Source organism: Stomoxys calcitrans, chromosome 5 (genome assembly GCF_963082655.1).
Source record: "Stomoxys calcitrans chromosome 5, idStoCalc2.1, whole genome shotgun sequence".
NCBI classification, from domain to species: domain Eukaryota; kingdom Metazoa; phylum Arthropoda; class Insecta; order Diptera; family Muscidae; genus Stomoxys; species Stomoxys calcitrans.
In genome coordinates this window covers 38,705,035-38,720,040 of record NC_081556.1, presented here as the reverse complement: position 1 = coordinate 38,720,040, position 15,006 = coordinate 38,705,035, and the positions used below count along the sequence as shown (strand labels likewise).

At 38.8% G+C, this 15,006-nt stretch overlaps 1 protein-coding gene across 1 annotated transcript in view; it reads right to left on the bottom strand.

Moving 5' to 3' along the window:
- LOC106082401 (calpain-A) overlaps positions 1-13,267 on the bottom strand; it is a 63,840-nt gene extending 50,573 nt beyond the window's left edge. The window contains exon 1 of the mRNA XM_013244882.2: positions 13,188-13,267. The gene's annotated coding sequence lies outside the window, so the exon portion shown is untranslated. The remainder of the gene's footprint in view (positions 1-13,187) is intronic.
- Between the last annotated feature and the right edge of the window lie 1,739 nt (positions 13,268-15,006).

Sequence of the window (15,006 nt, the reverse complement as noted above, 5' to 3'; positions counted from 1 at the left end):
GACAAAAATTGTGGCTTCCAGGGGCTCAAAGAAGTCAAATCGGGAGATCGTTTTATATGGGAGCTATATCAGGTCACAGACCGATTTGGAACGTACTTGGCAGGGTTGTTGGAAGTCGTAATAGAACACCGCATGTAAAATTTTAGCCAAATCGGATGAAAATTGAGGCTTCCAGGGGTTCAAGAAGTCAAACTGGGAGATCGGTTTATATGGGAGCTATATCCAAATCTGAACCGATATGGCCCATTTGCAATCCCTTTTAAAATTTCATCAAAATCGGATGAAAAATGCTGCTTTTATGAGTTAAGTACTCCATATCGGGAGGTCGGTGTATGTGACAGCTATATCCAAATATGGTGCGATCTGTACGATATTCAACAAAAAGGTTTAGAGGGGTACCAAAACTCACTGTTTAAAATTTCATCCAAATCGAATGAAAAATGCTTCTTTATGGGCTCAATATTCTATATGGGGAGATCGGTCTATTTGGCAGCTATATCCACATATGGTCCGATCTGAACGATATTCAACGAAAAGGTTTAGAGGGATACCAAAACGCACTGTGAATTTGCTGTGCCAAATTTCATTGAAATCGGATGAAAAATGCTGCTTTTATGAACTCAATACTCCATATCGTGCGATCGGTCGATATGGCAGCTATATCCAAATATGGTCCGATCTGGACCACATTTGACAGGGATGGGAAGGGATCTACCAGAACACATTGTGTCGAATTCGGGTAATAAATGGATATTTTATGGCCTTAATACCATATATCGGGAGATCGGGCGGTCGGTCTTAGGGTCTTATCCAAATATAATGCGATCTGAACCACACTTCACAGAAATGGGTAGGGGTCTACCAGAACTCACTATGCCAAATTTCATCGAAATCGGATGGAATATTACCAATTTATCGCCTCAAGACTTTAAGTCTGGAGATCGGTCTATATAGCGGCTATGTATAACTAAAATTCGATTTTATGAGATCAAAAGATCAGGTTTATATACAAAGAAAACGAAATCATCAAAAATTATTTGGAAAATATTTTTGTGTCCAAGATATCGGCAAAATTATAAATACCCAAATAAATACCCAAAAAGGGTTATTTATTGGGTATTTATCCAATAAATACCCAAGCGTTGGGTATTTACCCGGTAGAAACCCATCTCTATGAATCCTGCAAGATTTTCTTGGCAATAAACCATCACTACCACAAGCGGAATTTTGTGGCTGGAACACTTGGAGCAATGTAACTTAGGCACCGGTGTAGGCAAACTGTGGTCTACTGTGGAACCCCGGTAGACGGAATGACAGGACCTCAGTCACTTTTGGCAAAATAACCGTGACTGATCCCAAGAGATCCCAGGTTGTTCAACCGTCAATTTATTGTGCACCCGAGAGAGACAGGGCAAGGAGGAGAGCCATTCGCCGTATTCGTGGTCTCCGAGCCGATGAACAGCCATCACAATTTACCGTGGGCGAAGTTACGAATGTCATCCGTGGCGCCAAATCATCTAAGGCGTTGGGCCCCGACGGAATCTCTAAATTGATGTTGAAGAATCTCTATTCACCTGGAGTTGGAGAGTACCTTACCACTGGCCTCAACCTGTCATTGAACACTCTTATAGTTCCCGACGTCTGAAAAATGGACAGAGTGATCCCGCTACTGAAGCCTGGAAAAGACCTGAGTTTGGGAGAGTCGAACAGACCAATCTCCCTTCTCTCACCAGTGGCAAAGACGCTTGAGGCATTACTCCACTCGAGCCTCGTAGGAGAATTTCCATTAGCCGAGCATCAACATGGATTTCGAAGATTGCACAGCACAACAGCAGCTTTGCATGCCATCACTGCACACATTTGCCGTGGCTTCAATCAGCCCAGGCCATGTGATGGGACGGTCCTCGTGGCACTGGACCTATCGAAGGCATTCGACACGGTCAGCCATGCCAAATTATTTGAGGACATTGCCAACTCGTCCCTTCAGCCAGGCCTGAAACGATAGGTAGCGAATTATCTGTGTAGTCGCCAGTCATTTGTGGAACTTAGGGATAAGAAGTCGAAACACCGTAGAGTGAAACAGGGAGTTTCCCAAGGTGGTGTGATATCTCCGGCACTGTTTAACCTCTACCTGTCTTCCATTCCACCCCCTTCAGACGGCATAGAGATCGTATCATATGCGGACGATTGTACGATCATGGCATCAGGCCCCTCACCCATTGATGACATCTGCGATAGGTTGAACGTCTACCTCAATGAACTTGCCTCATATTTCGCTGCAAGAAATCGGAAGATATCCGCCACCAAATCTTCAGCCACATTGTTCATTACAAATACGCGTGAGGTGATTCTGACCATCAAGTGTCCCAAATCACACTTTTGACAGCTCTTACACATTCTCCCCACATGCCACAGCAATCTGGGATAAAGTCAAAAGTGGAGGTCCTCAAGTCACTTGCTGCCGGCACTTGGGGTGCAGACAAAGACGCCTTGTTGACCACGTACAAAGCAATTGGCCTGTATGTGGTAAGTTATGCTGCGCCAGTGTGGTCTCGTCAACTTTGTGACACGGGGTGGAACTGCGACGGGCTGTCTCCTCAGTTCTCACGTGGACCATCAGGAGACAAAGATCCTACTACATGCTGTCTAAGCAATACCTTTTGGGCTGTTATCGCAGAGATCATCCAAATCATAATCTTGTGGATAGATATCCACCGCCCAGAAGCCTTAAGGTAGATCTACATGATCTAGAGCGTAAGGTTCAGCACTACAAGAGAGAACCTCTAGATCAAGCGGTTCTAAACAACATTCATGCAGACACGGTAGCAGATACGGTAATTGGCTACCGGGTGAATGTAGTCCCTGGAGAACGACCGCCACCCATTGCAACCGAAGAAATTGACCTCCCCTGGCAAACCAGAGTAGTTCTGGCTTATTTACGTTCCGGCAGATGCAGCCGCCTCAATTCCTACAGAGCTTGGATTGATGCCGACGTGCAAGATGTATGTACCGATTGTAACCAGGGACCGCACGGTACACGTCACTTGTTTAACTGCCCGACCAGACCCACTCGACTCAGACCCAGATCCCTGTGGACGCACCCCATCTTAGTCGCAGAGTTCCTGGGTCTTGACACTCAACAGAATCAAGCAAACGAAAGATAGAACACACAGTTATCAGCTGTTACTTTTAGCTTGCTTTAGAAAAAAAGTATATTTGATTAAAGTTCATTCTAAGTTTTATTAAAAATGCATTTACTTTCTTTTAAAAAATCCGCAATTACTTTTTGGGCAACCCAATAGTAGTAATAAAGTCGGCGTTGACAATTTTTTTCAACGGCTTGTGACTCTGTAATTGCATTCTTTCTTCTGTCAGTTATCAGCTGTTACTTTTAGCTTGCTTTAGAAAAAAAGTGCGCGAAATTTTGTTTACATTTGTTTGTTTGGCGTCAATTTTTGATATGGGTACCACATGTATTGAAAGAAATTCATTTAGCAAACCGAATCAACGCTTGTGATATGCACCTTAAACGCAATGAATTCGATCCGTTTTTAAAACGAATCATAACTGGAGAATCATAAAAATGGATTGTTTACAACAACGTTAGTCGAAAACGATCATGGTCCAAGCATGGTGAACCAGCTCAAACCACTTCAAAGGCTGATATCCACCAAAAGAAGGTTGTGCTGTCTGTTTGGTGGGATTGGAAGGGTGTGGTATATTTTGAGCTGCTTCCAAGGAACCAAACGATTAATTCGGATGTTTACTGTCAACAATTCCACAAATTGAATACAGCCATCAAGGAGAAGCGACCAGAATTGGTCAATCGTAAAGGTGTCATATTCCACCAGGACAACGCTAGACCCCACACACCTTTGGTCACTCGCCACAAACTGAGTGAGCTTGGCTGGGAACTTTTGATCCATCCACCAATAGCCCTGACCTTGCACCATCAGACTACCATTTGTTTCGATCTTTGCAGAACTCCTTAAATGGTAAAACTTTCGGCAATAATGAGGCTATAAAATCGCACTTGGTTCAGTTTTTTGCAGATAAAGGCCAGAAGTTCTATGAGCGTGGAATACTAAATTTGCCAGGAAGATGACAAAAGGTAATCGAACAAAATGGCAATTATATATTTGATTAAAGTTCATTCTAAGTTTTATTAAAAATGCATTTACTTTCTTTTAAAAAATCCGCAATTACTTTTTAGGCAACCCAATATCATTAGCAAAATTCACTTTTATTGACTGTTATACAAATGAAGCATGTCATTTTCAGGCGCTTCTACTAAATATCACTAACGGTTCTTACAATATATAACATTTTCAAAGTTATGCGAGCACTTTTGTTTGGCACTGTTCATTTCTCCTTTAATTTTTGAAGTAAAGATAAGAGAAGACTCAACTTTGTTTACAGTGTCAAAAAAAATATTTATTAAGCACATTTGGCAACAACGCCATTTTGTTTGACAATTTGTTAAAATTTAATACCATTTTCCACTTCAATTGTGATATGAAAGTAGGAGCTAATGCGTTTATAAGTCTTTATTTATTTTCCAATTTTTTAGTTGTCGTTTGTAGTTTGCAAAGGGGCTTGGAATACGAGTAAGTGAATGTGTCACACAGGTAAACTTGGAATGTTTAAACAATTAAAACATTCTTAAGAGTAAAATAAATGCATACCAGCCTTGGAAATACATATACATCTTAAATTCTTGCCAAGATCAATTGATGCTTTTTAGCACAAAAAAAAAATTCGAAAGCAATACGACTCCAGCTCACCGTTTATTCATGCCTGGCATAAATTTTATTTTTAATCTTATGAGTAGATATGTTTGTATGCTATATGTTTGTAGATCCCCCTCTTTCGCAAAAGGGAATAGCCAGCCAATCAATGCGTCATGGATTGCTGTAAACAACTTTTTGTTTTTTTTTTATTAGCAATTCTAGCAATAATAACTATGGAGCCGTTTTAGTTGAACACGTTTATTCAACGTCAATTGAAATAAATGCTCATATGAACACTGCAGTCGTGTATTTTAATAATTGAGGCAAAAAACCGGCTCGTTGGCTACTTTTTTTTAATTTTCATCTTATATACAAAAAAACATACGTACTAGGTGTTCCCCTGTAGATTGGCAAGGAAGGAAATAGCTGAGCGTTTACTAGTCTTATATATAAAAATCAATTTGTGTTTGTTTGTATGTTTGTGTGTTTGTTTGTTTGTATGTTTGTGTGTTTGTAAGTTTGTGTGTTCCTTATAGACTTCGAAACGGCTGAACCGATTTTCTTGAAATTTTCACAGATGGTACATATAGACCCCGTGGTGAAAATAGGGTACTACATTTTTTGATATCTGAAGGGGGGTGGACCCTCCCCCTTACCCTAATTTTCAGAAACACCATATCTCGAAGATGGGTGATGCGATTTAAGCGAAATTTTGTGTGCTCTCATATAGTAACCTAAAAATAAAAATTTGGCATCCAAATTTCGGATGGGGTACCTGGGGGGGGGGGGGGGGGCTGTCCCACCCTAAAACCTACCAAACATATATTTACACCAATCACGACAATATGGGACTCAAAAGAAAGGTATTTAGGATAAGAAAACGGTCCTGATATCCAATTGTCGGACCAAGTGCTAGGGGGACCACCCCAAGCCCCAAAACACCCCTAAATCGGACATATTTACCGACCATGGCAACATGGGACTCATATGAAAGGTATATGCGAGTAGAATACCAATCTGATATCCAAATGTGGGACCACGTTTCCGGAGGTCCACCCCTTTCCCAAAAAAACACCCCCAAAACAGCACTTATTTACTGACCGTGAGAATATGGGGCTTAAATAAACGGTATTTGAATGCAGAATACGAATCTGATATCCAAATATGGAACCAAGTGTTTGGGGGGCCGCCTCTCACGAAAAACATCCCCCAAAGGGGACAAATTTACGACCATAGCAATATGGGACTCAAATGAAAGGTCTTTGGGAGTAAAGGACGAATTCGATATCAATATTCGGGATAAGTGTCTATGGGGCCACCCCACCCCCACAACACCACCCAAATAGTAAGTATTTTCTGACTATTATGATGGCTCAAATAAGAGGGTTTTTAGAGTGGAACACGAATCCTATATATTTTTTCAAGGCCAACTCACTGAGTGGCCGCCCATTCCTCAAAACACCCCCCAAGCCGGTCATGTTTGCCGACTATGGAAATGTGGGGCTCAAATTAAAGGTATGTGGGAGTAGACCACATGTCTGATATCAACATTAGGGGCCAACTGTCTAGCGGACGTCCCACCACCATAACAACCCCCAAATAGGACGTATTTCCTCACCAAGACAATTTGGGTCTTAAAGAGAGTAGAACTAAATATTCATAGTTTTTAGGACCAATACCCCAAACCGGACATATTTGCTGACTTTTGCAATAAGGAGTTTAAATGAGATTAGAAAACGAATTTGATATCCAATTTGGAGGCCAATGGCAATATGGGGTTCAAATAAATGATATATAGATATATGGGAATAGAGCGCGTTGCTGATATATTGTATTTTCAGGGCTTAGAATTTGGGGGACCACCCCACTCGCAAAACACCCCTAAATCGGGCATATTTACGGACCATGACAATGTGGGGCTTAAATGAAAGGTATTGGGGGGTCGAGCAAGAATTGATACCCACTTTCGGGACCAATTTTCTGGGGGTCTACCTCATTCCCAAAATACCCCACAAACAGCAAATTTTTACTAACCATCGCAATATGGGGCTCAATTTAGAGGTATTTGGAAATAGAATACAAATTTGCTATTCAAATGTAGGACCATGTATTTAAGGCATCACCCCTTCTCCAAAACACCCCCCAAAGGGTAAACATTTTTCGATCATGCCAATATGTGGCTCAAATGAAAGGTATTTGAGATTTTGGGACCACGTGTTTGGGCGACGCCTCATACTGTAAACTCCCCTACAAAACCTATGGCAATATGGGGTTTAAATAAATGGTATTTGAGAGAAGAGAACGATACCAAGTCAAGTGTCTGGGGGACCACCTCACCCCGAAAACACCCCTAAATCAGACATCATGAGAATATCGGGCTGAAATAAAGTATTCTAAGAATGGAGTACACCTTACATCCAAACTTAAATTCGTAGACCAATAAAGATCATGTGGGATTCAGATAAAGGCACTTATATTGTTAAACTGTTTGTCAAGCGATATACTATTTTCGTAGCATGGTATTTCACTAAAAGCTCTGTAATTGCCGAAAATAAATATTCAAAGGAAAATTTTGCTCCATATAAAGTAAAAGAAGGCGCAGCGAAGCGGGCGGGGTTCAGCTAGTGTCTTATAGAAATGAAATGAATTTTTTCTAAAATCTTGCACTCATAGAAAAAAGTCTGCTCATAAAAACAAAGACTTTCTGCTGACTGCTAAAAGTAAATTTTGCTGCTATTACAGCAGTAGTTCTGCTGTTATAGCAAAATGTTTGCAATTTCAGAACAGCAGGTTGACTGCTGAAAAGACCGTTGTATACTGAGAATGGCAGCTGCTTAATTTATGATTGAGTTGTTAGAAGGAGTGTAAAATAAAACAAGTAAAAGCGTGCTAAGTTCGGCCGGGCCGAATCTTATATACCCTCCATCATGGATCGCATTTGTCGAGCTCTTGCCACGGTATATCTTTTAAGGCACACAAAGGATAAAAGAAAATAATTGCTATGTTATTGGTACAATATCAAGTTATGGTTCATTTCGGACCATAATTGAACTGAATAATGGAGACCATAGTACAAGTCATTGTGTAAAATTTCAGCCAAATCTTGAAAGCATTGCGCACTTTAGGGGATGAAGAAGTAAAATAGGGAGATCGGTTTATAGGGGAACTACATTAGGCTATAAACCGATTCATGCCATTTTCGACACGTATGTTAAAGGTCATGAGAGAAGCCGTTGTACACAATTTCAGCTAAATCGGATAAAAATTGCGCCATCTAGAGGCTCTAGATGCTCAAGAAGTCAAGACCCCAGATCGGTTTTTATTGCAGCTCAGTTGTTGAAAGTCATAACAAAACACCTCATGCTAAATTTCAGCCAAATCGGATAATAATTGCGTCCTCTAGAGGCTCAAGAAGTCAAGACCCCAGATCGGTTTATATGGCAGCTATATCAGGTTATGGACCGATTTGAACTATTCTTAGAACAGTTGTTGAAAGTCATAACAAAACACGTCATGCAAAATTTCAGCCAAATCGGATAAGAATTGTGCCCTCTAGCCGCTCAAGAAGTCAAGATCCAAGATCGGTTTATATGGCAGCTATATTAAAACGTGGACTGATATAGCCCATTTACAATCCTAACCGACCTACACTAATAAGAAGTATTTGTGCAAAATTTCAAGCGGCTAGCTTTACTTCTTCGAAAGTTAGCGTGCTTTCGACAGACATACGGACGGACGAACAGACAGACGGACGGACATGGCTAGTTCGACTTAAAATGTCATGACGATCAAGAATATATATAAAGGGTGATTTTTTTGAGGTTAGGATTTTCATGCATTAGTATTTGACAGATCACGTGGGATTTCAGACATGGTGTCAAAGAGAAAGATGCTCAGTATGCTTTGACATTTCATCATGAATAGACTTACTAACGAGCAACGCTTGCAAATCATTGAATTTTATTACCAAAATCAGTGTTCGGTTCGAAATGTGTTCATTCAATTCAATACTAATGCATGAAAATCCTAACCTCAAAAAAATCACCCTTTACTTTATGGGATCCAGATCGCGAGAAGACGAGGCTATTACTGAAAGGAAGCACGAAGGAGGTCAGTATAGCTATTGATATCATAACGGGACACATAGGACTACGAGCTCACTTATGTAATATGTAAAATCGGTGCGGCAAGTGATAGCATGTGTAGGGCATGCGAGGAAGATGATAAGACGTTGGAACATTTCCTTTGTCATTGCCCGGCTTTCGCGTCCAACAGATACCGGTACTTAGGTGGAGACACAATATCAGACATGAACCAACTTAGGGGAGTGGCATTGAAAACAATTAAGGATTTTGTAAGTAGCACGGAATTCCTAACTTAAAATTTTCTTTTTAAAGGTTACTTTAGAGTATTTAGAGCCTTTTCAAGTCTAGATGAGGCCATATAGTTTTGGAATTTTCACAGCCCTCTCTTTGTGACCATCTATCTGTCATTCGTTGCCCTTCGGGCCTGGTCCTGAAAACGTAGCTTACATGGCACTAGAGCAGTAGACCTCTTCTCTAGTCTAGATCAGGCCACATAGTTTTGGAAAGCTCACAGCCCCTTCTTTGTGACCATCTGTCATTCGTCGCCATTCGGGCCTGGTCCTGAAAACTTAGCTCAAATGTGAATATAGACCGATTTGGACCGTACTTATCACAGTTGGTGAAGGAACAGAACACTACATGCAAAATTTCAGCCAAATCGGACAAAAATTGCGGCTTCCAGGGGCTAGCCGCTTGAAATTTTGCACAGATACTTAATATTGATGTAAAGGGTGATTTTTTTGAGGTTAAGATTTTCATGCATTAGTATTTGACAGATCACGTGGGATTTCAGACATGGTGTCAAAGAGAAAGATGCTCAGTATGCTTTGACATTTCATCATGAATAGACTTACTAACGAGCAACGCTTGCAAATCATTGAATTTTATTACCAAAATCAGTGTTCGGTTCGAAATGTGTTCAAATTTTGACAAATTTTGTTCAGCGATGAGGCTCATTTCTAGTTGAATGGCTACGTAAATAAGCAAAATTGCCGCATTTGGAGTGAAGAGCAACCAGAAGCCGTTCAAGAACTGCCCATGCATCCCGAAAAATGCACTGTTTGGTGTGGTTTGTACGCTGGTGGAATCATTGGACCGTATTTTTTCAAAGATGCTGTTGGACGCAACGTTACGGTGAATGAACACATTTAGAACCGAACACTGATTTTGGTAATAAAATTCAATGATTTGCAAGCGTTGCTCGTTAGTAAGTCTATTCATGATGAAATGTCAAAGCATACTGAGCATCTTTCTCTTTGACACCATGTCTGAAATCCCACGAGATCTGTCAAATACTAATGCATGAAAATCCTAACCTCAAAAAAATCACCCTTTATGTCGTTGGGGATGGCATTTGAGCCATATCAGATAAGATTTAGATATATATATATAGCTCCCATATAAACCGATCTCCCAATCTGACTTTTTGAGGCTCTATAGGGCGCAATTGTTGTCCGATTTAGCTAATATTTATTTTATTTTATTACTAGCTGAACCCGGCCCGCTCCACAGCGGCTTCATTGACACCACGCGAAAAATGTGTTTTTTATTTTATACCATATGTTTCTACCCAGAACAATAAGTTTATCTACTCCCAAATTATTCACCGTTTATATGTACCTCATATAGCCATAATTCGCAAATATTTCCATTTGGGGGGAGGGGTTTTGTAGTCCCATATTTTCATGATCTCCCAAATCAGTGCGGCCCCCTAGGTACTTGGACTCTACTCTCGAATACCTTCCATTTAGATCCCGTATTGTCTCTATCGTCCCACTTTTATTTTTGGGTGGTGCTTTTGGGGTAACGGGGAGAGTCCGCCCCTTCCTACATCAACAAATCATATACCCTTCTGCTCCTTCCAGACGATATTCGTAATCTACTACCTAATGCCTTTCACTTGAGTCCCATATTGTCACTATCGTCCAATATTGCTATTTTTTGGGTTTTGGGGTCGGGACGGCCCTTAGGTACCTGTATCCAATTTTTAAGATCAAGTTAGTACTGTAATCTTGAATACCTTTCATATGACTCCCATAATGTCCCCTTCGGCATACTTAAATTTTTAGGTTGTGCTTTAGGGGTAAGGGGGAGAGTCCGACCCTTTACGATATTAACAAATTCTATACCCTATTGCTCCTGCCAGACCATATTCGTTATATACTATCTAATACCTTTCATATGAATCCCATATTGTCCCGATCGGTTCACTTTTATTATTGGATGGTGCTTTTGCTGTAGGGGGAGGGTCCGCCCCCTTACGATATCAACTAATTATATAGCCTATTGCTCCTTACAGACCATATTCGTAATCTACTCTCTCAAACCTTTCATTTCAGTACCATATTGTCATTATCGTCCAATATTTTACGGGGTTTTGGGGTCGAGGCGGCCCCCTTGGTAGCTAAACCTAATTTTTATATCAATTTAGTACTCTAATCTCGAATACCTTTCATTTGAGTCCATATTTTCTCGATCGGTCCACTTTCAATTTTTGGGTGATTATTTCCTTTCCGATTTTAAAATATTATCTATTATCTAAATCTAGACAATCTGTGAAAATTTCAAGAAAATCGGTTTAGCCGTTTTCGAGTCTATTCGGAACAAACAAAACCGACAAACAAACTCACTTTGAGTATTATATAATAGATAATATATTTCATTTTTTCATTTAATTTAATTTAACTAATTAAATTTTTCATGTTTTTTTTTAATTAAAATTTTTAAATATTTTCGTAAAAAAAATTTTTTGTATTTAATTGATACGGTACCACCCTATTATTTATAAGGTTCTCTAAATTCCTTAACACTTGCGTGCTAACTAATACATATGTAGCTCGTATCACAAATGAAAGGGGGTTTGTGCACTATATCAAATGGTGGTTTTGGGTGTCCCGTTCAAATAAATTAATTTAAAATAATAACAGAGCTCTTAGAGGACATCAAATGTTTCATAATTTCCTCAATTATTTAATAAAATCGAACAATTGATAAAGTAATCAACAAAAGCAACAAAAACAATGGAAAGCACAGCAGAAATTGCGCGCCTATGAATGAAAGAATATTGTTTGTGTGTAAACAAAAGATACCATTACTAATCTCTGTTGATAGTGCCTCTGCCGCTGAGGCCGCCGCCATCACAACCGTCTTTTCCGGCGTGTTTGGTAGTTTATTTACTCAACAACACAAAATATAAACAAATCAGGCGTTTCATTTAAATACAAAGATTTGCATTTAAATTCACATTGTGAACTTCCAGGAACGCAGTGATGTGTATGACAAATGAAGTACATATGTGGTTGTTGGTGGGTGGGTGACTCAAGAATTGTTTTCGACTAGACTACTGCCGCTGCCTCACAACACATTTGGAATGAAGAAATTATTTTTTGGGAGTGTCAAAACCATAAAAACACCTTAGAGAGAATATTTTTAATGAAAAAACAAGGTTAGACTACTGCCATAATATTTATACTAATAATTAGCACACCCAAAACCTGGTTGGAACTGGTCCCATGCCTTCTAATTTGTTGCGAGGATATAAAATCCCAAATTGGCAAAGTTTCAAGAAAAAAAAACAACAAAACAGACACACTAGCCCCTTACCAACAACACTCATACCAAATGCCAACACAAACACTTTCTACTTTCCCTAAAAGTGATCCCATTATTACTACGACGTGTTGTCAATGCCTAAACTGGATTGATTTTTATAATTATTTTGGTTAAATCCCATCATAACAATTGAGACAGTTCGATGATCATAGTGATGGCTTGGCTACATTTTTATATAAAAACTCGATATCACACATTTTCATGTGATCGAAACGTCGACGTCTCTATGATTTTAAGCGAAATAGATGAATCAGTAAAGACCAATCGGCGACTGGTCCCAAAAAAAAACAAAAAAGCATAACAAAGTACGTTTGTGTGTAAATAATGGCCGTGGCCGTTTATGTTTTTTTTTTGCTTTTGATGATTGAAAGAATCTAATTTTGGATATAATATGTATATTCTGCGTTGTTCATTCATTCACACTCTAAGATGGCCAAAGGAAAGGTTTGTTTGTTGCTTTCCATATGTTGGTTGTTGGATTCGTGGGATTTTTTGTTTTTGTTGTTTTTATTATTTTTTGTCTGTTTGATGACATCACCGTTTCCACAAACACACACTTTCTCCTAAGATTAGGTATTTTTCTTAAATTATTTCACAAACTCATTTTATATTGCGTATCTTTTCCCCATTTTATTTCTATGGGTTAATAAAGTAACACACTGGTAGTATAACAGCAAAAATTTCCTAGTACAATCTCGTTTCACAGCAATTATAATGAGTAAAGAGGCACATGCACACACACACACACACAGATACACACCTACGCGAAATAGCAGAACTACTGAGAACCGTATCGCAACACTTTAACCAAATGACTGAATAGCTGAACAGCAATCATATGTTTAGACAGCGAGCAGAGACTGTTTTGACAGATACAACAATGATAGCAATGTGGCGTTTTTACAAAAGATTTGAGCGTTTTTAAAGGTGACTGCAATGCATACATACAATGAAGATTGTTAAAAAACTAGTTCTTGTTATATAAGTTCATGCTGATGTGTCTTAGGGGAATCAGGGCAAGTGTACCAATCTATCAACCTCGATTGCTACCCTCTTCACTCGCATACTTTAGGTCCAGATAAGGCAACTATTGGGCTAAAGTACAGTTTGCCGAGAAAATTACATAAAATATTCCGACTTGGGTGGGAAAACGGGGCAATTGGGGCCCATAGCCCAAGCCCCAAAAAATAACCTGTATATAAGTGGTCCTAGACGTTATGGAGAGTAGGCTCCACTTAAAGAGAAGAATAATTCTGCTTAAGGTTCATTTTTCTTTGAAGACTTTTACGGATGTGAACATTTGCAAGGTAATTTTTTACCTTTTTTCGCTGAAAAGTTTGCTTTTATAAGCTGTGGTATGGTCTAGACTATCCAGATAATTTTCCGATATTGTTTATACTTTCATGAATCTACAGAAGCTTTAATTTTTATCCAATTTCTTTCAAATATAGCCCATAAAAAATTATTTTTACGTGTTAGAGTTTTCTTATGCCACTTAAAACATTGACATCACTTATAACGCTCCATTGGATATTTAAATAAAAACATCTTGCGATGCGTATGCCGGCATTAAGTGACATTTCAACATGTATTTTTGAATTACAAATTTGACGTTGCTGCAAAGCATTCCATCAGTTTCCAAAACAAGTTCAGATGGCGCTAGTCTTAAACAGAAATAAAATGTCTTTGCTTCATCTCAGAGATAGAATTGAAAGATAAATCAATATAAATTTCTTCAGATAAATCAAAGTAGTATTGAAATACACACAAATGTATTTCAATCCAAAATTAAACTTTTGTGAAAATTTTGTAACATTTTTGGCCCTATTTACAAAACTTAATGAAGCTTTTAAATAGGTTTATTTGACGGTTCTATAAAGGAAATCTGTCAAATAAACCTATTTCAAATCTATATTAAGTTTTGTGAATACCGTTATTATTAATTCATACAATTTTTTTCAAAATTTTTTCAAGTTTAATTCACGGTATTGCTTTACTATCAATATCAATGGAAAAACCTACCAAAAATTGAGATCAGCCTACCAAGAAAATAAAAACCTACCACCTTTGGTAGGAAACTACCAAAAACGGCAACACTGACAGCAAACAGCTGAGTAAAATTTTTCTTGTCGACGAGTTTTAATAACGTTCGGTTGTTGTGTATGCATTATGTTCGGTTGTTGTGTGTGCATTATGGTTAAGAAGCATAACACACACAAACAACGAGAAATGACGCGAACTAATAGAAAACTCGGAATCAGTGTTGCACTTAATACTGATTTTGACAGATAGTGCACCCAATTTTTTGTTGTTGGGCAACTGCTCCTACCTGTCAAATTTATCTTGACAACGAGTTTTGGTTGTGTGTGTATTATAGTTAAGAACAATAACACACCCGAACGACGGAAAACTCTCTCTTTCTAAATATAGTCCGATTTGGTCCAATCAAGAATTTAACCCGTAGATCTATACCAAATTTCAATTTTTGAAGTCTGTAGTGTGATTACAACAGACGGACGGAAAGACATCTTGAAATTTTACGACGACCAAGAATATATTTTATAGGGTCGTAAATGGAT